At 44.5% G+C, this 22828-nt stretch overlaps 41 non-coding genes and 5 pseudogenes across 41 annotated transcripts; all 46 read right to left on the reverse strand.

Annotated features, from left to right (window-relative positions):
* Nucleotides 1-240: 240 nt before the first annotated feature.
* LOC112844356 (5S ribosomal RNA) lies at nt 241-359 on the reverse strand. Its single transcript, XR_003217077.1, has one exon. It is a non-coding gene; the product is annotated as a 5S ribosomal RNA (ribosomal RNA).
* Nucleotides 360-715: 356 nt separating this feature from the next.
* LOC112844357 (5S ribosomal RNA) lies at nt 716-834 on the reverse strand. The gene has a single exon (XR_003217078.1). It is a non-coding gene; the product is annotated as a 5S ribosomal RNA (ribosomal RNA).
* A 357-nt stretch (nt 835-1191) lies between these two features.
* LOC112844358 (5S ribosomal RNA) lies at nt 1192-1310 on the reverse strand. The gene has a single exon (XR_003217079.1). It is a non-coding gene; the product is annotated as a 5S ribosomal RNA (ribosomal RNA).
* Nucleotides 1311-1666: 356 nt separating this feature from the next.
* LOC112844277 (5S ribosomal RNA) lies at nt 1667-1784 on the reverse strand. The gene has a single exon (XR_003217022.1). It is a non-coding gene; the product is annotated as a 5S ribosomal RNA (ribosomal RNA).
* Nucleotides 1785-2140: 356 nt separating this feature from the next.
* On the reverse strand, nt 2141-2259 carry LOC112844359 (5S ribosomal RNA). The gene has a single exon (XR_003217080.1). It is a non-coding gene; the product is annotated as a 5S ribosomal RNA (ribosomal RNA).
* Nucleotides 2260-2616: 357 nt separating this feature from the next.
* LOC112844274 (5S ribosomal RNA) lies at nt 2617-2734 on the reverse strand. Its single transcript, XR_003217020.1, has one exon. It is a non-coding gene; the product is annotated as a 5S ribosomal RNA (ribosomal RNA).
* Nucleotides 2735-3091: 357 nt separating this feature from the next.
* Nucleotides 3092-3210, reverse strand: LOC112844360 (5S ribosomal RNA). Its single transcript, XR_003217081.1, has one exon. It is a non-coding gene; the product is annotated as a 5S ribosomal RNA (ribosomal RNA).
* Nucleotides 3211-3567: 357 nt separating this feature from the next.
* On the reverse strand, nt 3568-3686 carry LOC112844361 (5S ribosomal RNA). Its single transcript, XR_003217082.1, has one exon. It is a non-coding gene; the product is annotated as a 5S ribosomal RNA (ribosomal RNA).
* Nucleotides 3687-4042: 356 nt separating this feature from the next.
* LOC112844362 (5S ribosomal RNA) lies at nt 4043-4161 on the reverse strand. The gene has a single exon (XR_003217083.1). It is a non-coding gene; the product is annotated as a 5S ribosomal RNA (ribosomal RNA).
* A 356-nt stretch (nt 4162-4517) lies between these two features.
* Nucleotides 4518-4636, reverse strand: LOC112844363 (5S ribosomal RNA). The gene has a single exon (XR_003217084.1). It is a non-coding gene; the product is annotated as a 5S ribosomal RNA (ribosomal RNA).
* A 357-nt stretch (nt 4637-4993) lies between these two features.
* On the reverse strand, nt 4994-5112 carry LOC112844365 (5S ribosomal RNA). The gene has a single exon (XR_003217086.1). It is a non-coding gene; the product is annotated as a 5S ribosomal RNA (ribosomal RNA).
* A 356-nt stretch (nt 5113-5468) lies between these two features.
* Nucleotides 5469-5587, reverse strand: LOC112844366 (5S ribosomal RNA). The gene has a single exon (XR_003217087.1). It is a non-coding gene; the product is annotated as a 5S ribosomal RNA (ribosomal RNA).
* Nucleotides 5588-5944: 357 nt separating this feature from the next.
* On the reverse strand, nt 5945-6063 carry LOC112844367 (5S ribosomal RNA). The gene has a single exon (XR_003217088.1). It is a non-coding gene; the product is annotated as a 5S ribosomal RNA (ribosomal RNA).
* Nucleotides 6064-6419: 356 nt separating this feature from the next.
* LOC112844368 (5S ribosomal RNA) lies at nt 6420-6538 on the reverse strand. The gene has a single exon (XR_003217089.1). It is a non-coding gene; the product is annotated as a 5S ribosomal RNA (ribosomal RNA).
* Nucleotides 6539-6892: 354 nt separating this feature from the next.
* LOC112844369 (5S ribosomal RNA) lies at nt 6893-7011 on the reverse strand. The gene has a single exon (XR_003217090.1). It is a non-coding gene; the product is annotated as a 5S ribosomal RNA (ribosomal RNA).
* Nucleotides 7012-7367: 356 nt separating this feature from the next.
* On the reverse strand, nt 7368-7486 carry LOC112844370 (5S ribosomal RNA). Its single transcript, XR_003217091.1, has one exon. It is a non-coding gene; the product is annotated as a 5S ribosomal RNA (ribosomal RNA).
* A 357-nt stretch (nt 7487-7843) lies between these two features.
* LOC112844371 (5S ribosomal RNA) lies at nt 7844-7962 on the reverse strand. Its single transcript, XR_003217092.1, has one exon. It is a non-coding gene; the product is annotated as a 5S ribosomal RNA (ribosomal RNA).
* A 356-nt stretch (nt 7963-8318) lies between these two features.
* On the reverse strand, nt 8319-8437 carry LOC112844372 (5S ribosomal RNA). The gene has a single exon (XR_003217093.1). It is a non-coding gene; the product is annotated as a 5S ribosomal RNA (ribosomal RNA).
* Nucleotides 8438-8793: 356 nt separating this feature from the next.
* On the reverse strand, nt 8794-8912 carry LOC112844373 (5S ribosomal RNA). The gene has a single exon (XR_003217094.1). It is a non-coding gene; the product is annotated as a 5S ribosomal RNA (ribosomal RNA).
* Nucleotides 8913-9268: 356 nt separating this feature from the next.
* LOC112844374 (5S ribosomal RNA) lies at nt 9269-9387 on the reverse strand. Its single transcript, XR_003217095.1, has one exon. It is a non-coding gene; the product is annotated as a 5S ribosomal RNA (ribosomal RNA).
* Nucleotides 9388-9744: 357 nt separating this feature from the next.
* On the reverse strand, nt 9745-9863 carry LOC112844376 (5S ribosomal RNA). Its single transcript, XR_003217097.1, has one exon. It is a non-coding gene; the product is annotated as a 5S ribosomal RNA (ribosomal RNA).
* Nucleotides 9864-10219: 356 nt separating this feature from the next.
* LOC112844377 (5S ribosomal RNA) lies at nt 10220-10338 on the reverse strand. Its single transcript, XR_003217098.1, has one exon. It is a non-coding gene; the product is annotated as a 5S ribosomal RNA (ribosomal RNA).
* A 355-nt stretch (nt 10339-10693) lies between these two features.
* On the reverse strand, nt 10694-10812 carry LOC112844378 (5S ribosomal RNA). Its single transcript, XR_003217099.1, has one exon. It is a non-coding gene; the product is annotated as a 5S ribosomal RNA (ribosomal RNA).
* A 355-nt stretch (nt 10813-11167) lies between these two features.
* LOC112844379 (5S ribosomal RNA) lies at nt 11168-11286 on the reverse strand. The gene has a single exon (XR_003217100.1). It is a non-coding gene; the product is annotated as a 5S ribosomal RNA (ribosomal RNA).
* Nucleotides 11287-11642: 356 nt separating this feature from the next.
* LOC112844380 (5S ribosomal RNA) lies at nt 11643-11761 on the reverse strand. The gene has a single exon (XR_003217101.1). It is a non-coding gene; the product is annotated as a 5S ribosomal RNA (ribosomal RNA).
* Nucleotides 11762-12117: 356 nt separating this feature from the next.
* LOC112844260 (5S ribosomal RNA) lies at nt 12118-12236 on the reverse strand. The gene has a single exon (XR_003217006.1). It is a non-coding gene; the product is annotated as a 5S ribosomal RNA (ribosomal RNA).
* Nucleotides 12237-12593: 357 nt separating this feature from the next.
* On the reverse strand, nt 12594-12712 carry LOC112844261 (5S ribosomal RNA). The gene has a single exon (XR_003217007.1). It is a non-coding gene; the product is annotated as a 5S ribosomal RNA (ribosomal RNA).
* Nucleotides 12713-13068: 356 nt separating this feature from the next.
* LOC112844262 (5S ribosomal RNA) lies at nt 13069-13187 on the reverse strand. The gene has a single exon (XR_003217008.1). It is a non-coding gene; the product is annotated as a 5S ribosomal RNA (ribosomal RNA).
* Nucleotides 13188-13540: 353 nt separating this feature from the next.
* Nucleotides 13541-13659, reverse strand: LOC112844263 (5S ribosomal RNA). The gene has a single exon (XR_003217009.1). It is a non-coding gene; the product is annotated as a 5S ribosomal RNA (ribosomal RNA).
* Nucleotides 13660-14014: 355 nt separating this feature from the next.
* On the reverse strand, nt 14015-14132 carry LOC112844288 (5S ribosomal RNA). The gene has a single exon (XR_003217034.1). It is a non-coding gene; the product is annotated as a 5S ribosomal RNA (ribosomal RNA).
* A 353-nt stretch (nt 14133-14485) lies between these two features.
* Nucleotides 14486-14603, reverse strand: LOC112844304 (5S ribosomal RNA). Its single transcript, XR_003217050.1, has one exon. It is a non-coding gene; the product is annotated as a 5S ribosomal RNA (ribosomal RNA).
* A 354-nt stretch (nt 14604-14957) lies between these two features.
* On the reverse strand, nt 14958-15075 carry LOC112844275 (5S ribosomal RNA). Its single transcript, XR_003217021.1, has one exon. It is a non-coding gene; the product is annotated as a 5S ribosomal RNA (ribosomal RNA).
* A 353-nt stretch (nt 15076-15428) lies between these two features.
* On the reverse strand, nt 15429-15547 carry LOC112844264 (5S ribosomal RNA). Its single transcript, XR_003217010.1, has one exon. It is a non-coding gene; the product is annotated as a 5S ribosomal RNA (ribosomal RNA).
* A 353-nt stretch (nt 15548-15900) lies between these two features.
* On the reverse strand, nt 15901-16017 carry LOC112844299 (5S ribosomal RNA). Its single transcript, XR_003217044.1, has one exon. It is a non-coding gene; the product is annotated as a 5S ribosomal RNA (ribosomal RNA).
* Nucleotides 16018-16374: 357 nt separating this feature from the next.
* Nucleotides 16375-16493, reverse strand: LOC112844267 (5S ribosomal RNA). Its single transcript, XR_003217012.1, has one exon. It is a non-coding gene; the product is annotated as a 5S ribosomal RNA (ribosomal RNA).
* Nucleotides 16494-16846: 353 nt separating this feature from the next.
* Nucleotides 16847-16964, reverse strand: LOC112844305 (5S ribosomal RNA). The gene has a single exon (XR_003217051.1). It is a non-coding gene; the product is annotated as a 5S ribosomal RNA (ribosomal RNA).
* A 353-nt stretch (nt 16965-17317) lies between these two features.
* Nucleotides 17318-17433, reverse strand: LOC112844311 (uncharacterized; annotated as a pseudogene).
* A 352-nt stretch (nt 17434-17785) lies between these two features.
* On the reverse strand, nt 17786-17902 carry LOC112844290 (5S ribosomal RNA). The gene has a single exon (XR_003217036.1). It is a non-coding gene; the product is annotated as a 5S ribosomal RNA (ribosomal RNA).
* Nucleotides 17903-18245: 343 nt separating this feature from the next.
* LOC112844331 (uncharacterized) lies at nt 18246-18360 on the reverse strand (annotated as a pseudogene).
* A 342-nt stretch (nt 18361-18702) lies between these two features.
* Nucleotides 18703-18816, reverse strand: LOC112844333 (uncharacterized; annotated as a pseudogene).
* An 805-nt stretch (nt 18817-19621) lies between these two features.
* On the reverse strand, nt 19622-19740 carry LOC112844268 (5S ribosomal RNA). Its single transcript, XR_003217013.1, has one exon. It is a non-coding gene; the product is annotated as a 5S ribosomal RNA (ribosomal RNA).
* Nucleotides 19741-20094: 354 nt separating this feature from the next.
* On the reverse strand, nt 20095-20213 carry LOC112844269 (5S ribosomal RNA). The gene has a single exon (XR_003217014.1). It is a non-coding gene; the product is annotated as a 5S ribosomal RNA (ribosomal RNA).
* A 351-nt stretch (nt 20214-20564) lies between these two features.
* Nucleotides 20565-20682, reverse strand: LOC112844285 (5S ribosomal RNA). The gene has a single exon (XR_003217031.1). It is a non-coding gene; the product is annotated as a 5S ribosomal RNA (ribosomal RNA).
* Nucleotides 20683-21037: 355 nt separating this feature from the next.
* On the reverse strand, nt 21038-21152 carry LOC112844318 (uncharacterized; annotated as a pseudogene).
* Nucleotides 21153-21505: 353 nt separating this feature from the next.
* On the reverse strand, nt 21506-21619 carry LOC112844315 (uncharacterized; annotated as a pseudogene).
* Nucleotides 21620-21969: 350 nt separating this feature from the next.
* LOC112844294 (5S ribosomal RNA) lies at nt 21970-22086 on the reverse strand. Its single transcript, XR_003217040.1, has one exon. It is a non-coding gene; the product is annotated as a 5S ribosomal RNA (ribosomal RNA).
* Nucleotides 22087-22828: the final 742 nt, after the last annotated feature.

Below are 22828 nucleotides of genomic sequence, written 5' to 3' on the forward strand. Positions count from 1 at the left end.
GCCAGCTGCATACTATTCCGATCTAAGATCAGTGATGTGTTACTGTAAACAGCTTTCTATGCTGAAGCTAAAGCTGAAGTGAAAGTTTTACCGTAGGAAAAAATGTTTCATTACTGGATGGAAAACGTGTTCAGAGACTTAGTAAAACAGACACACAATGCAGGCAAACAGAGAAGAATATGGAGCAAAGCACAAACAGAGACAGCAGCAGCGCCCCCTGCAGTTTTTTGTGTGAAGAAAAGCTTACAGCACCTGGTATTCCCAGGCGGTCTCCCATCCAAGTACTGACCAGGCCCGACCCTGCTTAGCTTCCGAGATCAGACGAGATCGGGCGTGTTCAGGGTGGTATGGCCGTAAGCCACAGCGAGGACGACAAACACCCTCTTATTACTGCTTCAGGAGCATTTCGCAGACTTATATCTTGAGGATGTCTTCAGTTTGTTTTGTTACTTAAATAAATATGATGATTTTAACAGCCAGCTGCATACTATTCCGATCTAAGATCAGTGATGTGTTACTGTAAACAGCTTTCTATGCTGAAGCTAAAGCTGAAGTGAAAGTTTTACCGTAGGAAAAAATGTTTCATTACTGGATGGAAAACGTGTTCAGAGACTTAGTAAAACAGACACACAATGCAGGCAAACAGAGAAGAATATGGAGCAAAGCACAAACAGAGACAGCAGCAGCGCCCCCTGCAGTTTTTTGTGTGAAGAAAAGCTTACAGCACCTGGTATTCCCAGGCGGTCTCCCATCCAAGTACTGACCAGGCCCGACCCTGCTTAGCTTCCGAGATCAGACGAGATCGGGCGTGTTCAGGGTGGTATGGCCGTAAGCCACAGCGAGGACGACAAACACCCCTCTTATTACTGCTTCAGGAGCATTTCGCAGACTTATATCTTGAGGATGTCTTCAGTTTGTTTTGTTACTTAAATAAATATGATGATTTTAACAGCCAGCTGCATACTATTCCGATCTAAGATCAGTGATGTGTTACTGTAAACAGCTTTCTATGCTGAAGCTAAAGCTGAAGTGAAAGTTTTACCGTAGGAAAAAATGTTTCATTACTGGATGGAAAACGTGTTCAGAGACTTAGTAAAACAGACACACAATGCAGGCAAACAGAGAAGAATATGGAGCAAAGCACAAACAGAGACAGCAGCAGCGCCCCCTGCAGTTTTTTGTGTGAAGAAAAGCTTACAGCACCTGGTATTCCCAGGCGGTCTCCCATCCAAGTACTGACCAGGCCCGACCCTGCTTAGCTTCCGAGATCAGACGAGATCGGGCGTGTTCAGGGTGGTATGGCCGTAAGCCACAGCGAGGACGACAAACACCCTCTTATTACTGCTTCAGGAGCATTTCGCAGACTTATATCTTGAGGATGTCTTCAGTTTGTTTTGTTACTTAAATAAATATGATGATTTTAACAGCCAGCTGCATACTATTCCGATCTAAGATCAGTGATGTGTTACTGTAAACAGCTTTCTATGCTGAAGCTAAAGCTGAAGTGAAAGTTTTACCGTAGGAAAAAATGTTTCATTACTGGATGGAAAACGTGTTCAGAGACTTAGTAAAACAGACACACAATGCAGGCAAACAGAGAAGAATATGGAGCAAAGCACAAACAGAGACAGCAGCAGCGCCCCCTGCAGTTTTTTGTGTGAAGAAAAGCTTACAGCACCTGGTATTCCCAGCGGTCTCCCATCCAAGTACTGACCAGGCCCGACCCTGCTTAGCTTCCGAGATCAGACGAGATCGGGCGTGTTCAGGGTGGTATGGCCGTAAGCCACAGCGAGGACGACAAACACCCCTCTTATTACTGCTTCAGGAGCATTTCGCAGACTTATATCTTGAGGATGTCTTCAGTTTGTTTGTTACTTAAATAAATATGATGATTTTAACAGCCAGCTGCATACTATTCCGATCTAAGATCAGTGATGTGTTACTGTAAACAGCTTTCTATGCTGAAGCTAAAGCTGAAGTGAAAGTTTTACCGTAGGAAAAAATGTTTCATTACTGGATGGAAAACGTGTTCAGAGACTTAGTAAAACAGACACACAATGCAGGCAAACAGAGAAGAATATGGAGCAAAGCACAAACAGAGACAGCAGCAGCGCCCCCTGCAGTTTTTTGTGTGAAGAAAAGCTTACAGCACCTGGTATTCCCAGGCGGTCTCCCATCCAAGTACTGACCAGGCCCGACCCTGCTTAGCTTCCGAGATCAGACGAGATCGGGCGTGTTCAGGGTGGTATGGCCGTAAGCCACAGCGAGGACGACAAACACCCCTCTTATTACTGCTTCAGGAGCATTTCGCAGACTTATATCTTGAGGATGTCTTCAGTTTGTTTTGTTACTTAAATAAATATGATGATTTTAACAGCCAGCTGCATACTATTCCGATCTAAGATCAGTGATGTGTTACTGTAAACAGCTTTCTATGCTGAAGCTAAAGCTGAAGTGAAAGTTTTACCGTAGGAAAAAATGTTTCATTACTGGATGGAAAACGTGTTCAGAGACTTAGTAAAACAGACACACAATGCAGGCAAACAGAGAAGAATATGGAGCAAAGCACAAACAGAGACAGCAGCAGCGCCCCCTGCAGTTTTTTGTGTGAAGAAAAGCTTACAGCACCTGGTATTCCCAGGCGGTCTCCATCCAAGTACTGACCAGGCCCGACCCTGCTTAGCTTCCGAGATCAGACGAGATCGGGCGTGTTCAGGGTGGTATGGCCGTAAGCCACAGCGAGGACGACAAACACCCCTCTTATTACTGCTTCAGGAGCATTTCGCAGACTTATATCTTGAGGATGTCTTCAGTTTGTTTTGTTACTTAAATAAATATGATGATTTTAACAGCCAGCTGCATACTATTCCGATCTAAGATCAGTGATGTGTTACTGTAAACAGCTTTCTATGCTGAAGCTAAAGCTGAAGTGAAAGTTTTACCGTAGGAAAAAATGTTTCATTACTGGATGGAAAACGTGTTCAGAGACTTAGTAAAACAGACACACAATGCAGGCAAACAGAGAAGAATATGGAGCAAAGCACAAACAGAGACAGCAGCAGCGCCCCCTGCAGTTTTTTGTGTGAAGAAAAGCTTACAGCACCTGGTATTCCCAGGCGGTCTCCCATCCAAGTACTGACCAGGCCCGACCCTGCTTAGCTTCCGAGATCAGACGAGATCGGGCGTGTTCAGGGTGGTATGGCCGTAAGCCACAGCGAGGACGACAAACACCCCTCTTATTACTGCTTCAGGAGCATTTCGCAGACTTATATCTTGAGGATGTCTTCAGTTTGTTTTGTTACTTAAATAAATATGATGATTTTAACAGCCAGCTGCATACTATTCCGATCTAAGATCAGTGATGTGTTACTGTAAACAGCTTTCTATGCTGAAGCTAAAGCTGAAGTGAAAGTTTTACCGTAGGAAAAAATGTTTCATTACTGGATGGAAAACGTGTTCAGAGACTTAGTAAAACAGACACACAATGCAGGCAAACAGAGAAGAATATGGAGCAAAGCACAAACAGAGACAGCAGCAGCGCCCCCTGCAGTTTTTTGTGTGAAGAAAAGCTTACAGCACCTGGTATTCCCAGGCGGTCTCCCATCCAAGTACTGACCAGGCCCGACCCTGCTTAGCTTCCGAGATCAGACGAGATCGGGCGTGTTCAGGGTGGTATGGCCGTAAGCCACAGCGAGGACGACAAACACCCCTCTTATTACTGCTTCAGGAGCATTTCGCAGACTTATATCTTGAGGATGTCTTCAGTTTGTTTTGTTACTTAAATAAATATGATGATTTAACAGCCAGCTGCATACTATTCCGATCTAAGATCAGTGATGTGTTACTGTAAACAGCTTTCTATGCTGAAGCTAAAGCTGAAGTGAAAGTTTTACCGTAGGAAAAAATGTTTCATTACTGGATGGAAAACGTGTTCAGAGACTTAGTAAAACAGACACACAATGCAGGCAAACAGAGAAGAATATGGAGCAAAGCACAAACAGAGACAGCAGCAGCGCCCCCTGCAGTTTTTTGTGTGAAGAAAAGCTTACAGCACCTGGTATTCCCAGGCGGTCTCCCATCCAAGTACTGACCAGGCCCGACCCTGCTTAGCTTCCGAGATCAGACGAGATCGGGCGTGTTCAGGGTGGTATGGCCGTAAGCCACAGCGAGGACGACAAACACCCCTCTTATTACTGCTTCAGGAGCATTTCGCAGACTTATATCTTGAGGATGTCTTCAGTTTGTTTTGTTACTTAAATAAATATGATGATTTTAACAGCCAGCTGCATACTATTCCGATCTAAGATCAGTGATGTGTTACTGTAAACAGCTTTCTATGCTGAAGCTAAAGCTGAAGTGAAAGTTTTACCGTAGGAAAAAATGTTTCATTACTGGATGGAAAACGTGTTCAGAGACTTAGTAAAACAGACACACAATGCAGGCAAACAGAGAAGAATATGGAGCAAAGCACAAACAGAGACAGCAGCAGCGCCCCCTGCAGTTTTTGTGTGAAGAAAAGCTTACAGCACCTGGTATTCCCAGGCGGTCTCCCATCCAAGTACTGACCAGGCCCGACCCTGCTTAGCTTCCGAGATCAGACGAGATCGGGCGTGTTCAGGGTGGTATGGCCGTAAGCCACAGCGAGGACGACAAACACCCCTCTTATTACTGCTTCAGGAGCATTTCGCAGACTTATATCTTGAGGATGTCTTCAGTTTGTTTTGTTACTTAAATAAATATGATGATTTTAACAGCCAGCTGCATACTATTCCGATCTAAGATCAGTGATGTGTTACTGTAAACAGCTTTCTATGCTGAAGCTAAAGCTGAAGTGAAAGTTTTACCGTAGGAAAAAATGTTTCATTACTGGATGGAAAACGTGTTCAGAGACTTAGTAAAACAGACACACAATGCAGGCAAACAGAGAAGAATATGGAGCAAAGCACAAACAGAGACAGCAGCAGCGCCCCCTGCAGTTTTTTGTGTGAAGAAAAGCTTACAGCACCTGGTATTCCCAGGCGGTCTCCCATCCAAGTACTGACCAGGCCCGACCCTGCTTAGCTTCCGAGATCAGACGAGATCGGGCGTGTTCAGGGTGGTATGGCCGTAAGCCACAGCGAGGACGACAAACACCCCTCTTATTACTGCTTCAGGAGCATTTCGCAGACTTATATCTTGAGGATGTCTTCAGTTTGTTTTGTTACTTAAATAAATATGATGATTTTAACAGCCAGCTGCATACTATTCCGATCTAAGATCAGTGATGTGTTACTGTAAACAGCTTTCTATGCTGAAGCTAAAGCTGAAGTGAAAGTTTTACCGTAGGAAAAAATGTTTCATTACTGGATGGAAAACGTGTTCAGAGACTTAGTAAACAGACACACAATGCAGGCAAACAGAGAAGAATATGGAGCAAAGCACAAACAGAGACAGCAGCAGCGCCCCCTGCAGTTTTTTGTGTGAAGAAAAGCTTACAGCACCTGGTATTCCCAGGCGGTCTCCCATCCAAGTACTGACCAGGCCCGACCCTGCTTAGCTTCCGAGATCAGACGAGATCGGGCGTGTTCAGGGTGGTATGGCCGTAAGCCACAGCGAGGACGACAAACACCCCTCTTATTACTGCTTCAGGAGCATTTCGCAGACTTATATCTTGAGGATGTCTTCAGTTTGTTTTGTTACTTAAATAAATATGATGATTTTAACAGCCAGCTGCATACTATTCCGATCTAAGATCAGTGATGTGTTACTGTAAACAGCTTTCTATGCTGAAGCTAAAGCTGAAGTGAAAGTTTTACCGTAGGAAAAAATGTTTCATTACTGGATGGAAAACGTGTTCAGAGACTTAGTAAAACAGACACACAATGCAGGCAAACAGAGAAGAATATGGAGCAAAGCACAAACAGAGACAGCAGCAGCGCCCCCTGCAGTTTTTTGTGTGAAGAAAAGCTTACAGCACCTGGTATTCCCAGGCGGTCTCCCATCCAAGTACTGACCAGGCCCGACCCTGCTTAGCTTCCGAGATCAGACGAGATCGGGCGTGTTCAGGGTGGTATGGCCGTAAGCCACAGCGAGGACGACAAACACCCCTCTTATTACTGCTTCAGGAGCATTTCGCAGACTTATATCTTGAGGATGTCTTCAGTTTGTTTTGTTACTTAAATAAATATGATGATTTTAACAGCCAGCTGCATACTATTCCGATCTAAGATCAGTGATGTGTTACTGTAAACAGCTTTCTATGCTGAAGCTAAAGCTGAAGTGAAAGTTTTACCGTAGGAAAAATGTTTCATTACTGGATGGAAAACGTGTTCAGAGACTTAGTAAAACAGACACACAATGCAGGCAAACAGAGAAGAATATGGAGCAAAGCACAAACAGAGACAGCAGCAGCGCCCCCTGCAGTTTTTTGTGTGAAGAAAAGCTTACAGCACCTGGTATTCCCAGGCGGTCTCCCATCCAAGTACTGACCAGGCCCGACCCTGCTTAGCTTCCGAGATCAGACGAGATCGGGCGTGTTCAGGGTGGTATGGCCGTAAGCCACAGCGAGGACGACAAACACCCCTCTTATTACTGCTTCAGGAGCATTTCGCAGACTTATATCTTGAGGATGTCTTCAGTTTGTTTTGTTACTTAAATAAATATGATGATTTTAACAGCCAGCTGCATACTATTCCGATCTAAGATCAGTGATGTGTTACTGTAAACAGCTTTCTATGCTGAAGCTAAAGCTGAAGTGAAAGTTTTACCGTAGGAAAAATGTTTCATTACTGGATGGAAAACGTGTTCAGAGACTTAGTAAAACAGACACACAATGCAGGCAAACAGAGAAGAATATGGAGCAAAGCACAAACAGAGACAGCAGCAGCGCCCCTGCAGTTTTTTGTGTGAAGAAAGCTTACAGCACCTGGTATTCCCAGGCGGTCTCCCATCCAAGTACTGACCAGGCCCGACCCTGCTTAGCTTCCGAGATCAGACGAGATCGGGCGTGTTCAGGGTGGTATGGCCGTAAGCCACAGCGAGGACGACAAACACCCCTCTTATTACTGCTTCAGGAGCATTTCGCAGACTTATATCTTGAGGATGTCTTCAGTTTGTTTTGTTACTTAAATAAATATGATGATTTTAACAGCCAGCTGCATACTATTCCGATCTAAGATCAGTGATGTGTTACTGTAAACAGCTTTCTATGCTGAAGCTAAAGCTGAAGTGAAAGTTTACCGTAGGAAAAAATGTTTCATTACTGGATGGAAAACGTGTTCAGAGACTTAGTAAAACAGACACACAATGCAGGCAAACAGAGAAGAATATGGAGCAAAGCACAAACAGAGACAGCAGCAGCGCCCCCTGCAGTTTTTTGTGTGAAGAAAAGCTTACAGCACCTGGTATTCCCAGGCGGTCTCCCATCCAAGTACTGACCAGGCCCGACCCTGCTTAGCTTCCGAGATCAGACGAGATCGGGCGTGTTCAGGGTGGTATGGCCGTAAGCCACAGCGAGGACGACAAACACCCCTCTTATTACTGCTTCAGGAGCATTTCGCAGACTTATATCTTGAGGATGTCTTCAGTTTGTTTTGTTACTTAAATAAATATGATGATTTTAACAGCCAGCTGCATACTATTCCGATCTAAGATCAGTGATGTGTTACTGTAAACAGCTTTCTATGCTGAAGCTAAAGCTGAAGTGAAAGTTTTACCGTAGGAAAAAATGTTTCATTACTGGATGGAAAACGTGTTCAGAGACTTAGTAAAACAGACACACAATGCAGGCAAACAGAGAAGAATATGGAGCAAAGCACAAACAGAGACAGCAGCAGCGCCCCCTGCAGTTTTTTGTGTGAAGAAAAGCTTACAGCACCTGGTATTCCCAGGCGGTCTCCCATCCAAGTACTGACCAGGCCCGACCCTGCTTAGCTTCCGAGATCAGACGAGATCGGGCGTGTTCAGGGTGGTATGGCCGTAAGCCACAGCGAGGACGACAAACACCCTCTTATTACTGCTTCAGGAGCATTTCGCAGACTTATATCTTGAGGATGTCTTCAGTTTGTTTTGTTACTTAAATAAATATGATGATTTTAACAGCCAGCTGCATACTATTCCGATCTAAGATCAGTGATGTGTTACTGTAAACAGCTTTCTATGCTGAAGCTAAAGCTGAAGTGAAAGTTTTACCGTAGGAAAAAATGTTTCATTACTGGATGGAAAACGTGTTCAGAGACTTAGTAAAACAGACACACAATGCAGGCAAACAGAGAAGAATATGGAGCAAAGCACAAACAGAGACAGCAGCAGCGCCCCCTGCAGTTTTTTGTGTGAAGAAAAGCTTACAGCACCTGGTATTCCCAGGCGGTCTCCCATCCAAGTACTGACCAGGCCCGACCCTGCTTAGCTTCCGAGATCAGACGAGATCGGGCGTGTTCAGGGTGGTATGGCCGTAAGCCACAGCGAGGACGACAAACACCCCTCTTATTACTGCTTCAGGAGCATTTCGCAGACTTATATCTTGAGGATGTCTTCAGTTTGTTTTGTTACTTAAATAAATATGATGATTTTAACAGCCAGCTGCATACTATTCCGATCTAAGATCAGTGATGTGTTACTGTAAACAGCTTTCTATGCTGAAGCTAAAGCTGAAGTGAAAGTTTTACCGTAGGAAAAAATGTTTCATTACTGGATGGAAAACGTGTTCAGAGACTTAGTAAAACAGACACACAATGCAGGCAAACAGAGAAGAATATGGAGCAAAGCACAAACAGAGACAGCAGCAGCGCCCCCTGCAGTTTTTGTGTGAAGAAAAGCTTACAGCACCTGGTATTCCCAGGCGGTCTCCCATCCAAGTACTGACCAGGCCCGACCCTGCTTAGCTTCCGAGATCAGACGAGATCGGGCGTGTTCAGGGTGGTATGGCCGTAAGCCACAGCGAGGACGACAAACACCCCTCTTATTACTGCTTCAGGAGCATTTCGCAGACTTATATCTTGAGGATGTCTTCAGTTTGTTTTGTTACTTAAATAAATATGATGATTTTAACAGCCAGCTGCATACTATTCCGATCTAAGATCAGTGATGTGTTACTGTAAACAGCTTTCTATGCTGAAGCTAAAGCTGAAGTGAAAGTTTTACCGTAGGAAAAAATGTTTCATTACTGGATGGAAAACGTGTTCAGAGACTTAGTAAAACAGACACACAATGCAGGCAAACAGAGAAGAATATGGAGCAAAGCACAAACAGAGACAGCAGCAGCGCCCCTGCAGTTTTTTGTGTGAAGAAAAGCTTACAGCACCTGGTATTCCCAGGCGGTCTCCCATCCAAGTACTGACCAGGCCCGACCCTGCTTAGCTTCCGAGATCAGACGAGATCGGGCGTGTTCAGGGTGGTATGGCCGTAAGCCACAGCGAGGACGACAAACACCCCTCTTATTACTGCTTCAGGAGCATTTCGCAGACTTATATCTTGAGGATGTCTTCAGTTTGTTTTGTTACTTAAATAAATATGATGATTTTAACAGCCAGCTGCATACTATTCCGATCTAAGATCAGTGATGTGTTACTGTAAACAGCTTTCTATGCTGAAGCTAAAGCTGAAGTGAAAGTTTTACCGTAGGAAAAAATGTTTCATTACTGGATGGAAAACGTGTTCAGAGACTTAGTAAAACAGACACACAATGCAGGCAAACAGAGAAGAATATGGAGCAAAGCACAAACAGAGACAGCAGCAGCGCCCCCTGCAGTTTTTTGTGTGAAGAAAAGCTTACAGCACCTGGTATTCCCAGGCGGTCTCCCATCCAAGTACTGACCAGGCCCGACCCTGCTTAGCTTCCGAGATCAGACGAGATCGGGCGTGTTCAGGGTGGTATGGCCGTAAGCCACAGCGAGGACGACAAACACCCCTCTTATTACTGCTTCAGGAGCATTTCGCAGACTTATATCTTGAGGATGTCTTCAGTTGTTTTGTTACTTAAATAAATATGATGATTTTAACAGCCAGCTGCATACTATTCCGATCTAAGATCAGTGATGTGTTACTGTAAACAGCTTTCTATGCTGAAGCTAAAGCTGAAGTGAAAGTTTTACCGTAGGAAAAAATGTTTCATTACTGGATGGAAAACGTGTTCAGAGACTTAGTAAAACAGACACACAATGCAGGCAAACAGAGAAGAATATGGAGCAAAGCACAAACAGAGACAGCAGCAGCGCCCCCTGCAGTTTTTTGTGTGAAGAAAAGCTTACAGCACCTGGTATTCCCAGGCGGTCTCCCATCCAAGTACTGACCAGGCCCGACCCTGCTTAGCTTCCGAGATCAGACGAGATCGGGCGTGTTCAGGGTGGTATGGCCGTAAGCCACAGCGAGGACGACAAACACCCCTCTTATTACTGCTTCAGGAGCATTTCGCAGACTTATATCTTGAGGATGTCTTCAGTTTGTTTTGTTACTTAAATAAATATGATGATTTTAACAGCCAGCTGCATACTATTCCGATCTAAGATCAGTGATGTGTTACTGTAAACAGCTTTCTATGCTGAAGCTAAAGCTGAAGTGAAAGTTTTACCGTAGGAAAAATGTTTCATTACTGGATGGAAAACGTGTTCAGAGACTTAGTAAAACAGACACACAATGCAGGCAAACAGAGAAGAATATGGAGCAAAGCACAAACAGAGACAGCAGCAGCGCCCCTGCAGTTTTTTGTGTGAAGAAAAGCTTACAGCACCTGGTATTCCCAGGCGGTCTCCCATCCAAGTACTGACCAGGCCCGACCCTGCTTAGCTTCCGAGATCAGACGAGATCGGGCGTGTTCAGGGTGGTATGGCCGTAAGCCACAGCGAGGACGACAAACACCCCTCTTATTACTGCTTCAGGAGCATTTCGCAGACTTATATCTTGAGGATGTCTTCAGTTTGTTTTGTTACTTAAATAAATATGATGATTTAACAGCCAGCTGCATACTATTCCGATCTAAGATCAGTGATGTGTTACTGTAAACAGCTTTCTATGCTGAAGCTAAAGCTGAAGTGAAAGTTTTACCGTAGGAAAAAATGTTTCATTACTGGATGGAAAACGTGTTCAGAGACTTAGTAAAACAGACACACAATGCAGGCAAACAGAGAAGAATATGGAGCAAAGCACAAACAGAGACAGCAGCAGCGCCCCTGCAGTTTTTTGTGTGAAGAAAAGCTTACAGCACCTGGTATTCCCAGGCGGTCTCCCATCCAAGTACTGACCAGGCCCGACCCTGCTTAGCTTCCGAGATCAGACGAGATCGGGCGTGTTCAGGGTGGTATGGCCGTAAGCCACAGCGAGGACGACAAACACCCCTCTTATTACTGCTTCAGGAGCATTTCGCAGACTTATATCTTGAGGATGTCTTCAGTTTGTTTTGTTACTTAAATAAATATGATGATTTTAACAGCCAGCTGCATACTATTCCGATCTAAGATCAGTGATGTGTTACTGTAAACAGCTTTCTATGCTGAAGCTAAAGCTGAAGTGAAAGTTTTACCGTAGGAAAAATGTTTCATTACTGGATGGAAAACGTGTTCAGAGACTTAGTAAAACAGACACACAATGCAGGCAAACAGAGAAGAATATGGAGCAAAGCACAAACAGAGACAGCAGCAGCGCCCCCTGCAGTTTTTTGTGTGAAGAAAAGCTTACAGCACCTGGTATTCCCAGGCGGTCTCCCATCCAAGTACTGACCAGGCCCGACCCTGCTTAGCTTCCGAGATCAGACGAGATCGGGCGTGTTCAGGGTGGTATGGCCGTAAGCCACAGCGAGGACGACAAACACCCCTCTTATTACTGCTTCAGGAGCATTTCGCAGACTTATATCTTGAGGATGTCTTCAGTTTGTTTTGTTACTTAAATAAATATGATGATTTTAACAGCCAGCTGCATACTATTCCGATCTAAGATCAGTGATGTGTTACTGTAAACAGCTTTCTATGCTGAAGCTAAAGCTGAAGTGAAAGTTTTACCGTAGGAAAAAATGTTTCATTACTGGATGGAAAACGTGTTCAGAGACTTAGTAAAACAGACACACAATGCAGGCAAACAGAGAAGAATATGGAGCAAAGCACAAACAGAGACAGCAGCAGCGCCCCCTGCAGTTTTTGTGTGAAGAAAAGCTTACAGCACCTGGTATTCCCAGGCGGTCTCCCATCCAAGTACTGACCAGGCCCGACCCTGCTTAGCTTCCGAGATCAGACGAGATCGGGCGTGTTCAGGGTGGTATGGCCGTAAGCCACAGCGAGGACGACAAACACCCCTCTTATTACTGCTTCAGGAGCATTTCGCAGACTTATATCTTGAGGATGTCTTCAGTTTGTTTTGTTACTTAAATAAATATGATGATTTTAACAGCCAGCTGCATACTATTCCGATCTAAGATCAGTGATGTGTTACTGTAAACAGCTTTCTATGCTGAAGCTAAAGCTGAAGTGAAAGTTTTACCGTAGGAAAAAATGTTTCATTACTGGATGGAAAACGTGTTCAGAGACTTAGTAAAACAGACACACAATGCAGGCAAACAGAGAAGAATATGGAGCAAAGCACAAACAGAGACAGCAGCAGCGCCCCCTGCAGTTTTTTGTGTGAAGAAAAGCTTACAGCACCTGGTATTCCCAGGCGGTCTCCCATCCAAGTACTGACCAGGCCCGACCCTGCTTAGCTTCCGAGATCAGACGAGATCGGGCGTGTTCAGGGTGGTATGGCCGTAAGCCACAGCGAGGACGACAAACACCCCTCTTATTACTGCTTCAGGAGCATTTCGCAGACTTATATCTTGAGGATGTCTTCAGTTTGTTTTGTTACTTAAATAAATATGATGATTTTAACAGCCAGCTGCATACTATTCCGATCTAAGATCAGTGATGTGTTACTGTAAACAGCTTTCTATGCTGAAGCTAAAGCTGAAGTGAAAGTTTTACCGTAGGAAAAATGTTTCATTACTGGATGGAAAACGTGTTCAGAGACTTAGTAAAACAGACACACAATGCAGGCAAACAGAGAAGAATATGGAGCAAAGCACAAACAGAGACAGCAGCAGCGCCCCCTGCAGTTTTTTGTGTGAAGAAAAGCTTACAGCACCTGGTATTCCCAGGCGGTCTCCCATCCAAGTACTGACCAGGCCCGACCCTGCTTAGCTTCCGAGATCAGACGAGATCGGGCGTGTTCAGGGTGGTATGGCCGTAAGCCACAGCGAGGACGACAAACACCCCTCTTATTACTGCTTCAGGAGCATTTCGCAGACTTATATCTGAGGATGTCTTCAGTTTGTTTTGTTACTTAAATAAATATGATGATTTTAACAGCCAGCTGCATACTATTCCGATCTAAGATCAGTGATGTGTTACTGTAAACAGCTTTCTATGCTGAAGCTAAAGCTGAAGTGAAAGTTTTACCGTAGGAAAAATGTTTCATTACTGGATGGAAAACGTGTTCAGAGACTTAGTAAAAAGACACACAATGCAGGCAAACAGAGAAGAATATGGAGCAAAGCACAAACAGAGACAGCAGCAGCGCCCCTGCAGTTTTTTGTGTGAAGAAAAGCTTACAGCACCTGGTATTCCCAGGCGGTCTCCCATCCAAGTACTGACCAGGCCCGACCCTGCTTAGCTTCCGAGATCAGACGAGATCGGGCGTGTTCAGGGTGGTATGGCCGTAAGCCACAGCGAGGACGACAAACACCCTCTTATTACTGCTTCAGGAGCATTTCGCAGACTTATATCTTGAGGATGTCTTCAGTTTGTTTTGTTACTTAAATAAATATGATGATTTTAACAGCCAGCTGCATACTATTCCGATCTAAGATCAGTGATGTGTTACTGTAAACAGCTTTCTATGCTGAAGCTAAAGCTGAAGTGAAAGTTTTACCGTAGGAAAAAATGTTTCATTACTGGATGGAAAACGTGTTCAGAGACTTAGTAAAACAGACACACAATGCAGGCAAACAGAGAAGAATATGGAGCAAAGCACAAACAGAGACAGCAGCAGCGCCCCTGCAGTTTTTTGTGTGAAGAAAAGCTTACAGCACCTGGTATTCCCAGGCGGTCTCCCATCCAAGTACTGACCAGGCCCGACCCTGCTAGCTTCCGAGATCAGACGAGATCGGGCGTGTTCAGGGTGGTATGGCCGTAAGCCACAGCGAGGACGACAAACACCCCTCTTATTACTGCTTCAGGAGCATTTCGCAGACTTATATCTTGAGGATGTCTTCAGTTTGTTTTGTTACTTAAATAAATATGATGATTTTAACAGCCAGCTGCATACTATTCCGATCTAAGATCAGTGATGTGTTACTGTAAACAGCTTTCTATGCTGAAGCTAAAGCTGAAGTGAAAGTTTTACCGTAGGAAAAATGTTTCATTACTGGATGGAAACGTGTTCAGAGACTTAGTAAAACAGACACACAATGCAGGCAAACAGAGAAGAATATGGAGCAAAGCACAACAGAGACAGCAGCAGCGCCCCTGCAGTTTTTTGTGTGAAGAAAAGCTTACAGCACCTGGTATTCCCAGGCGGTCTCCCATCCAAGTACTGACCAGGCCCGACCCTGCTTAGCTTCCGAGATCAGACGAGGTGGGCGTGTTCAGGGTGGTATGGCCGTAAGCCACAGCGAGGACGACAAACACCCTCTTATTACTGCTTCAGGAGCATTTCGCAGACTTATATCTTGAGGATGTCTTCAGTTTGTTTTGTTACTTAAATAAATATGATGATTTTAACAGCCAGCTGCATACTATTCCGATCTAAGATCAGTGATGTGTTACTGTAACAGCTTTCTATGCTGAAGCTAAAGCTGAAGTGAAAGTTTTACCGTAGGAAAAAATGTTTCATTACTGGATGGAAAACGTGTTCAGAGACTTAGTAAAACAGACACACAATGCAGGCAAACAGAGAAGAATATGGAGCAAAGCACAAACAGAGACAGCAGCAGCGCCCCCTGCAGTTTTTGTGTGAAGAAAAGCTTACAGCACCTGGTATTCCCAGGCGGTCTCCATCCAAGTACTGACCAGGCCCGACCCTGCTTAGCTTCCGAGATCAGACGAGATCGGGCGTGTTCAGGGTGGTATGGCCGTAAGCCACAGCGAGGACGACAAACACCCTCTTATTACTGCTTCAGGAGCATTTCGCAGACTTATATCTTGAGGATGTCTTCAGTTGTTTTGTTACTTAAATAAATATGATGATTTTAACAGCCAGCTGCATACTATTCCGATCTAAGATCAGTGATGTGTTACTGTAAACAGCTTTCTATGCTGAAGCTAAAGCTGAAGTGAAGTTTTACCGTAGGAAAAAATGTTCATTACTGGATGGAAAACGTGTTCAGAGACTTAGTAAAACAGACACACAATGCAGGCAAACAGAGAAGAATATGGAGCAAAGCACAAACAGAGACAGCAGCAGCGCCCCCTGCAGTTTTTTGTGTGAAGAAAAGCTTACAGCACCTGGTATTCCCAGGCGGTCTCCCATCCAAGTACTGACCAGGCCCGACCCTGCTTAGCTTCCGAGATCAGACGAGATCGGGCGTGTTCAGGGTGGTATGGCCGTAAGCCACAGCGAGGACGACAAACACCCTCTTATTACTGCTTCAGGAGCATTTCGCAGACTTATATCTTGAGGATGTCTTCAGTTTGTTTTGTTACTTAAATAAATATGATGATTTTAACAGCCAGCTGCATACTATTCCGATCTAAGATCAGTGATGTGTTACTGTAAACAGCTTTCTATGCTGAAGCTAAAGCTGAAGTGAAGTTTTACCGTAGGAAAAAATGTTTCATTACTGGATGGAAAACGTGTTCAGAGACTTAGTAAAACAGACACACAATGCAGGCAAACAGAGAAGAATATGGAGCAAAGCACAAACAGAGACAGCAGCAGCGCCCCTGCAGTTTTTGTGTGAAGAAAAGCTTACAGCACTGGTATCCCAGGCGGTCTCCCATCCAAGTACTGACCAGGCCCGACCCTGCTTAGCTTCCGAGATCAGACGAGATCGGGCGTGTTCAGGGTGGTATGGCCGTAAGCCACAGCGAGGACGACAAACACCCCTTTATTACTGCTTCAGGAGCATTTCGCAGACTTATATCTTGAGGATGTCTTCAGTTTGTTTTGTTACTTAAATAAATATGATGTGGGATTTAACAGCCAGCTGCATACTATTCCGATCTAAGATCAGTGATGTGTTACTGTAAACAGCTTTCTATGCTGAAGCTAAAGCTGAAGTGAAAGTTTTACCGTAGGAAAAATGTTTCATTACTGGATGGAAAACGTGTTCAGAGACTTAGTAAAACAGACACACAATGCAGGCAACAGAGAAGAATATGGAGCAAAGCACAAACAGAGACAGCAGCAGCGCCCCCTGCAGTTTTTTGTGTGAAGAAAAGCTTACAGCACCTGGTATTCCCAGGCGGTCTCCCATCCAAGTACTGACCAGGCCCGACCCTGCTTAGCTTCCGAGATCAGACGAGATCGGGCGTGTTCAGGGTGGTATGGCCGTAAGCCACAGCGAGGACGACAACACCCCTCTTATTACTGCTTCAGGAGCATTTCGCAGACTTATATCTTGAGGATGTCTTCAGTTTGTTTTGTTACTTAAATAAATATGATGATTTTAACAGCCAGCTGCATACTATTCCGATCTAAGATCAGTGATGTGTTACTGTAAACAGCTTTCTATGCTGAAGCTAAAGCTGAAGTGAAAGTTTTACCGTAGGAAAAATGTTTCATTACTGGATGGAAACGTGTTCAGAGACTTAGTAAAACAGACACACAATGCAGGCAAACAGAGAAGAATATGGAGCAAAGCACAAACAGAGACAGCAGCAGCGCCCCTGCAGTTTTTTGTGTGAAGAAAAGCTTACAGCACCTGGTATTCCCAGGCGGTCTCCCATCCAAGTACTGACCAGGCCCGACCCTGCTTAGCTTCCGAGATCAGACGAGGTGGGCGTGTTCAGGGTGGTATGGCCGTAAGCCACAGCGAGGACGACAAACACCCTCTTATTACTGCTTCAGGAGCATTTCGCAGACTTATATCTTGAGGATGTCTTCAGTTTGTTTTGTTACTTAAATAAATATGATGATTTTAACAGCCAGCTGCATACTATTCCGATCTAAGATCAGTGATGTGTTACTGTAAACAGCTTTCTATGCTGAAGCTAAAGCTGAAGTGAAAGTTTTACCGTAGGAAAAAATGTTTCATTACTGGATGGAAAACGTGTTCAGAGACTTAGTAAACAGACACACAATGCAGGCAAACAGAGAAGAATATGGAGCAAAGCACAAACAGAGACAGCAGCAGCGCCCCCTGCAGTTTTTGTGTGAAGAAAGCTTACAGCACCTGGTATTCCCAGCGGTCTCCATCCAAGTACTGACCAGCCCGACCCTGCTTAGCTTCCGAGATCAGACGAGATCGGGCGTGTTCAGGGTGGTATGGCCGTAAGCCACAGCGAGGACGACAAACACCCTCTTATTACTGCTTCAGGAGCATTTCGCAGACTTATATCTTGAGGATGTCTTCAGTTTGTTTGTTACTTAAATAAATATGATGATTTTAACAGCCAGCTGCATACTATTCCGATCTAAGATCAGTGATGTGTTACTGTAAACAGCTTTCTATGCTGAAGCTAAGCTGAAGTGAAAGTTTACCGTAGGAAAAAATGTTTCATTACTGGATGGAAAACGTGTTCAGAGACTTAGTAAAACAGACACACAATGCAGGCAACAGAGAAGAATATGGAGCAAAGCACAAACAGAGACAGCAGCAGCGCCCCCTGCAGTTTTTTGTGTGAAGAAAAGCTTACAGCACCTGGTATTCCAGCGGTCTCCCATCCAAGTACTGACCAGGCCCGACCCTGCTTAGCTTCCGAGATCAGACGAGATCGGGCGTGTTCAGGGTGGTATGGCCGTAAGCCACAGCGAGGACGACAAACACCCCTCTTATTACTGCTTCAGGAGCATTTCGCAGACTTATATCTTGAGGATGTCTTCAGTTTGTTTGTTACTTAAATAATATGATGATTTAACAGCCAGCTGCATACTATTCCGATCTAAGATCAGTGATGTGTTACTGTAAACAGCTTCTATGCTGAAGCTAAAGCTGAAGTGAAAGTTTTACCGTAGAAAAATGTTTCATTACTGGATGGAAACGTGTTCAGAGACTTAGTAAAACAGACACAATGCAGGCAAACAGAGAATATGGGCAAAGCACAAACAGAGACAGCAGCAGCGCCCCCTGCAGTTTTTTGTTGAAGAAAAGCTTACAGCCCTGGTATTCCCAGGCGGTCTCCCATCCAAGTACTGACCAGGCCCGACCCTGCTTAGCTTCCGAGATCAGACGAGATCGGGCGTGTCAGGGTGTATGGCGTAAGCCACAGCGAGGACGACAAACACCCCTCTTTTACTGCTTCAGGAGCATTTCGCAGACTATATCTTGAGGATGTCTTCAGTTTGTTTGTACTTAAATAAATATGATGATTTTAACAGCCAGCTGCATACTATTCCGATCTAGATCAGTGATGTGTTACTGTAAACAGCTTTCTATGCTGAAGCTAAAGCTGAGTGAAGTTTTACCGTAGGAAAATGTTTCATTACTGGATGGAAACGTGTTCAGAGACTTAGTAAACAGACACACAATGCAGGCAACAGAGAAGATATGGAGCAAAGCACAAACAGAGACAGCAGCAGCGCCCCCTGCAGTTTTTTGTGTGAGAAAGCTTACAGCACCTGTATTCCCAGGCGGTCTCCCATCCAAGTACTGACCAGGCCGACCTGCTTAGCTTCCGAATCAGACGAGATCGGGCGTGTTCAGGGTGGTATGGCGTAAGCCACGCGAGGACGAAACACCCCTCTTATTACTGCTTCAGGAGCATTTCGCAGACTATATCTTGAGGATGTCTTCAGTTTGTTTGTTACTTAAATAAATATGATGATTTTACAGCCAGCTGCATACTATTCCGATCTAAGATCAGTGATGTGTTACTGTAAACAGCTTTCTATGCTGAAGCTAAAGCTGAAGTGAAAGTTTTACCGTAGGAAAAAATGTTTCATTACTGGATGGAAACGTGTTCAGGACTTAGTAAACAGACACACAATGCAGGCACAAGAGAGATATGGAGCAAAGCACAAACAGAGACAGCAGCAGCGCCCCCTGCAGTTTTTGTGTGAAGAAGCTTACAGACCTGGTATTCCCAGGCGGTCTCCATCAGTCTGACAGGCCGACCTGCTTAGCTTCCGAGATCAGACGAGATCGGGCGTGTGTCAGGGTGTATGGCCGTAAGCCACAGCGAGGACGACAAACACCCCTTATTACTGCTTCAGGAGCATTTCGCAGACTTATATCTTGAGGATGTCTTCAGTTTGTTTGTTACTTAAATAAATATGATGATTTTAACAGCCAGCTGCATACTATTCCGATCTAAGATCAGTGATGTGTTACTGTAAACAGCTTTCTATGCTGAAGCTAAAGCTGAAGTGAAAGTTTTACCGTAGGAAAAAATGTTTCATTACTGGATGGAAAACGTGTTCAGAGACTTAGTAAAACAGACACACAATGCAGGCAAACAGAGAAGAATATGGAGCAAAGCACAAACAGAGACAGCAGCAGCGCCCCCTGCAGTTTTTTGTGTGAAAAAGCTTACAGCACCTGGTATTCCCAGGCGGTCTCCCATCCAAGTACTGACCAGGCCCGACCCTGCTTAGCTTCCGAGATCAGACGAGATCGGGCGTGTTCAGGGTGGTATGGCCGTAAGCCACAGCGAGGACGACAAACACCCCTCTTATTACTGCTTCAGGAGCATTTCGCAGACTTATATCTTGAGGATGTCTTCAGTTTGTTTTGTTACTTAAATAAATATGATGATTTTAACAGCCAGCTGCATACTATTCCGATCTAAGATCAGTGATGTGTTACTGTAAACAGCTTTCTATGCTGAAGCTAAAGCTGAAGTGAAAGTTTTACCGTAGGAAAAAATGTTCATTACTGGATGGAAAACGTGTTCAGAGACTTAGTAAACAGACACACAATGCAGGCAAACAGAGAAGAATATGGAGCAAAGCACAAACAGAGACAGCAGCAGCGCCCCTGCAGTTTTTTGTGTGAAGAAAAGCTTACAGCACCTGGTATTCCCAGGCGGTCTCCCATCCAAGTACTGACCAGGCCCGACCCTGCTTAGCTTCCGAGATCAGACGAGATCGGGCGTGTTCAGGGTGGTATGGCCGTAAGCCACAGCCAGGACGACAAACACCCCTCTTATTACTGCTTCAGGAGCATTTCGCAGACTTATATCTTGAGGATGTCTTCAGTTTGTTTTGTTACTTAAATAAATATGATGATTTTAACAGCCAGCTGCATACTATTCCGATCTAAGATCAGTGATGTGTTACTGTAAACAGCTTTCTATGCTGAAGCTAAAGCTGAAGTGAAAGTTTTACCGTAGGAAAAATGTTTCATTACTGGATGGAAAACGTGTCAGAGACTTAGTAAAAGACACACAATGCAGGCAAACAGAGAAGAATATGGAGCAAAGCACAACAGAGACAGCAGCAGCGCCCCTGCAGTTTTTTGTGTGAAGAAAAGCTTACAGCACCTGGTATTCCCAGGCGGTCTCCCATCCAAGTACTGACCAGGCCCGACCCTGCTTAGCTTCCGAGATCAGACGAGATCGGGCGTGTTCAGGTGGTATGGCCGTAAGCCACAGCGAGGACGACAAACACCCCTCTTATTACTGCTTCAGGAGCATTTCGCAGACTTATATCTTGAGGATGTCTTCAGTTTGTTTTGTTACTTAAATAATATTATGATTTTAACAGCCAGCTGCATACTATTCCGATCTAAGATCAGTGATGTGTTACTGTAAACAGCTTTCTATGCTGAAGCTAAAGCTGAAGTGAAAGTTTTACCGTAGGAAAAAATGTTTCATTACTGGATGGAAAACGTGTTCAGAGACTTAGTAAAGAGACACACAATGCAGGCAAACAGAGAAGAATATGGAGCAAAGCACAAACAGAGACAGCAGCAGCGCCCCCTGCAGTTTTTTGTGTGAAGAAAAGCTTACAGCACCTGGTATTCCCAGCGGTCTCCCATCCAAGTACTGACCAGGCCCGACCTGCTTAGCTTCCGAGATCAGACGAGATCGGGCGTGTCAGGGTGTATGGCCGTAAGCCACAGCGAGGACGACAAACACCCCTCTTATTACTGCTTCAGGAGCATTTCGCAGACATTTATCTTGAGGATGTCTTCAGTTTGTTTTGTTACTTAAATAAATATGATGATTTAACAGCCAGCTGCATACTATTTCCGATCTAAGATCAGTGATGTGTTACTGTAAACAGCTTCTATGCTGAAGCTAAAGCTGAAGTGAAAGTTTTACCGTAGGAAAAATGTTTCATTACTGGATGGAAAACGTGTTCAGAGACTTAGTAAAACAGACACACAATGCAGGCAAACAGAGAAGAATATGGAGCAAAGCAAAACAGAGACAGCAGCAGCGCCCCCTGCAGTTTTTTGTGTGAAGAAAGCTTACAGCACCTGGTATTCCAGCGGTCTCCCATCCAAGTACTGACCAGGCCCGACCCTGCTTAGCTTCCGAGATCAGACGAGATCGGGCGTGTTCAGGGTATGGCCGTAAGCCACAGCGAGGACGACAACACCCCTCTTATTACTGCTTCAGGAGCATTTCGCAGACTTATATCTTGAGGATGTCTTCAGTTGTTTTTGTTACTTAAATAAATATGATGATTTTAAACAGCAGCTGCATACTATTCCGATCTAAGATCAGTGATGTGTTACTGTAAACAGCTTTCTATGCTGAAGCTAAGCTGAAGTGAAAGTTTTACCGTAGGAAAAAATGTTTCATTACTGGATGGAAAACGTGTTCAGAGACTTAGTAAACAGACACACAATGCAGGCAAACAGAGAAGAATATGGAGCAAGCACAAACAGAGACAGCAGCAGCGCCCCCAGTTTTTTGTGTGAAGAAAAGCTTACAGCACCTGGTATTCCCAGGCGGTCTCCCATCCAAGTACTGACCAGGCCCGACCCTGCTTAGCTTCCGAGATCAGACGAGATCGGGCGTGTTCAGGGTGGTAGGCGTAAGCCACAGCGAGGACGACAAACACCCTTTATTACTGCTTCAGGAGCATTTCGCAGACTTAATCTTGAGGATGTCTTCAGTTTGTTTTGTTACTAAATAAATATGATGATTTTAACAGCAGCTGCATACTATTCCGATCAAGATCAGTGATGTTTACTGTAAACAGCTTTCTATGCTGAAGCTAAAGCTGAAGTGAAAGTTTTACCGTAGGAAAAAATGTTTCATTACTGGATGGAAAACTGTTCAGAGACTTAGTAAAACAGACACACAATGCAGGCAAACAGAGAAGAAATGGAGCAAAGCACAAACAGAGACAGCAGCAGCGCCCCTGCAGTTTTTGTGTGAAGAAAAGCTTACAGCACCTGGTATTCCAGCGGTCTCCATCCAAGCTGAGACCAGGCCCGACCCTGCTTAGCTTCCGAGATCAACGAGATCGGGCGTGTTCAGGGTGTATGGCCGTAGCCACAGCGAGGACGACAACACCCCTCTTATTACTGCTTCAGGAGCATTTCGCAGACTTATATCTTGAGGATGTCTTCAGTTTTTTGTTACTTAATAAATATGATGATTTTAACAGCCAGTGCATACTATTCCATCTAAATCAGTGATGTGTTACTGTAAACAGCTTTCTATGCTGAAGCTAAAGCTGAAGTGAAAGTTTTACCGTAGGAAAAATGTTTCATTACTGGATGGAAAACGTGTTCAGAGACTTAGTAAAACAGCACACAATGCAGGCAAACAGAGAA

Source organism: Oreochromis niloticus, unplaced genomic scaffold (genome assembly GCF_001858045.2).
Source record: "Oreochromis niloticus isolate F11D_XX unplaced genomic scaffold, O_niloticus_UMD_NMBU tig00000011_pilon, whole genome shotgun sequence".
Classification (NCBI taxonomy): domain Eukaryota; kingdom Metazoa; phylum Chordata; class Actinopteri; order Cichliformes; family Cichlidae; genus Oreochromis; species Oreochromis niloticus.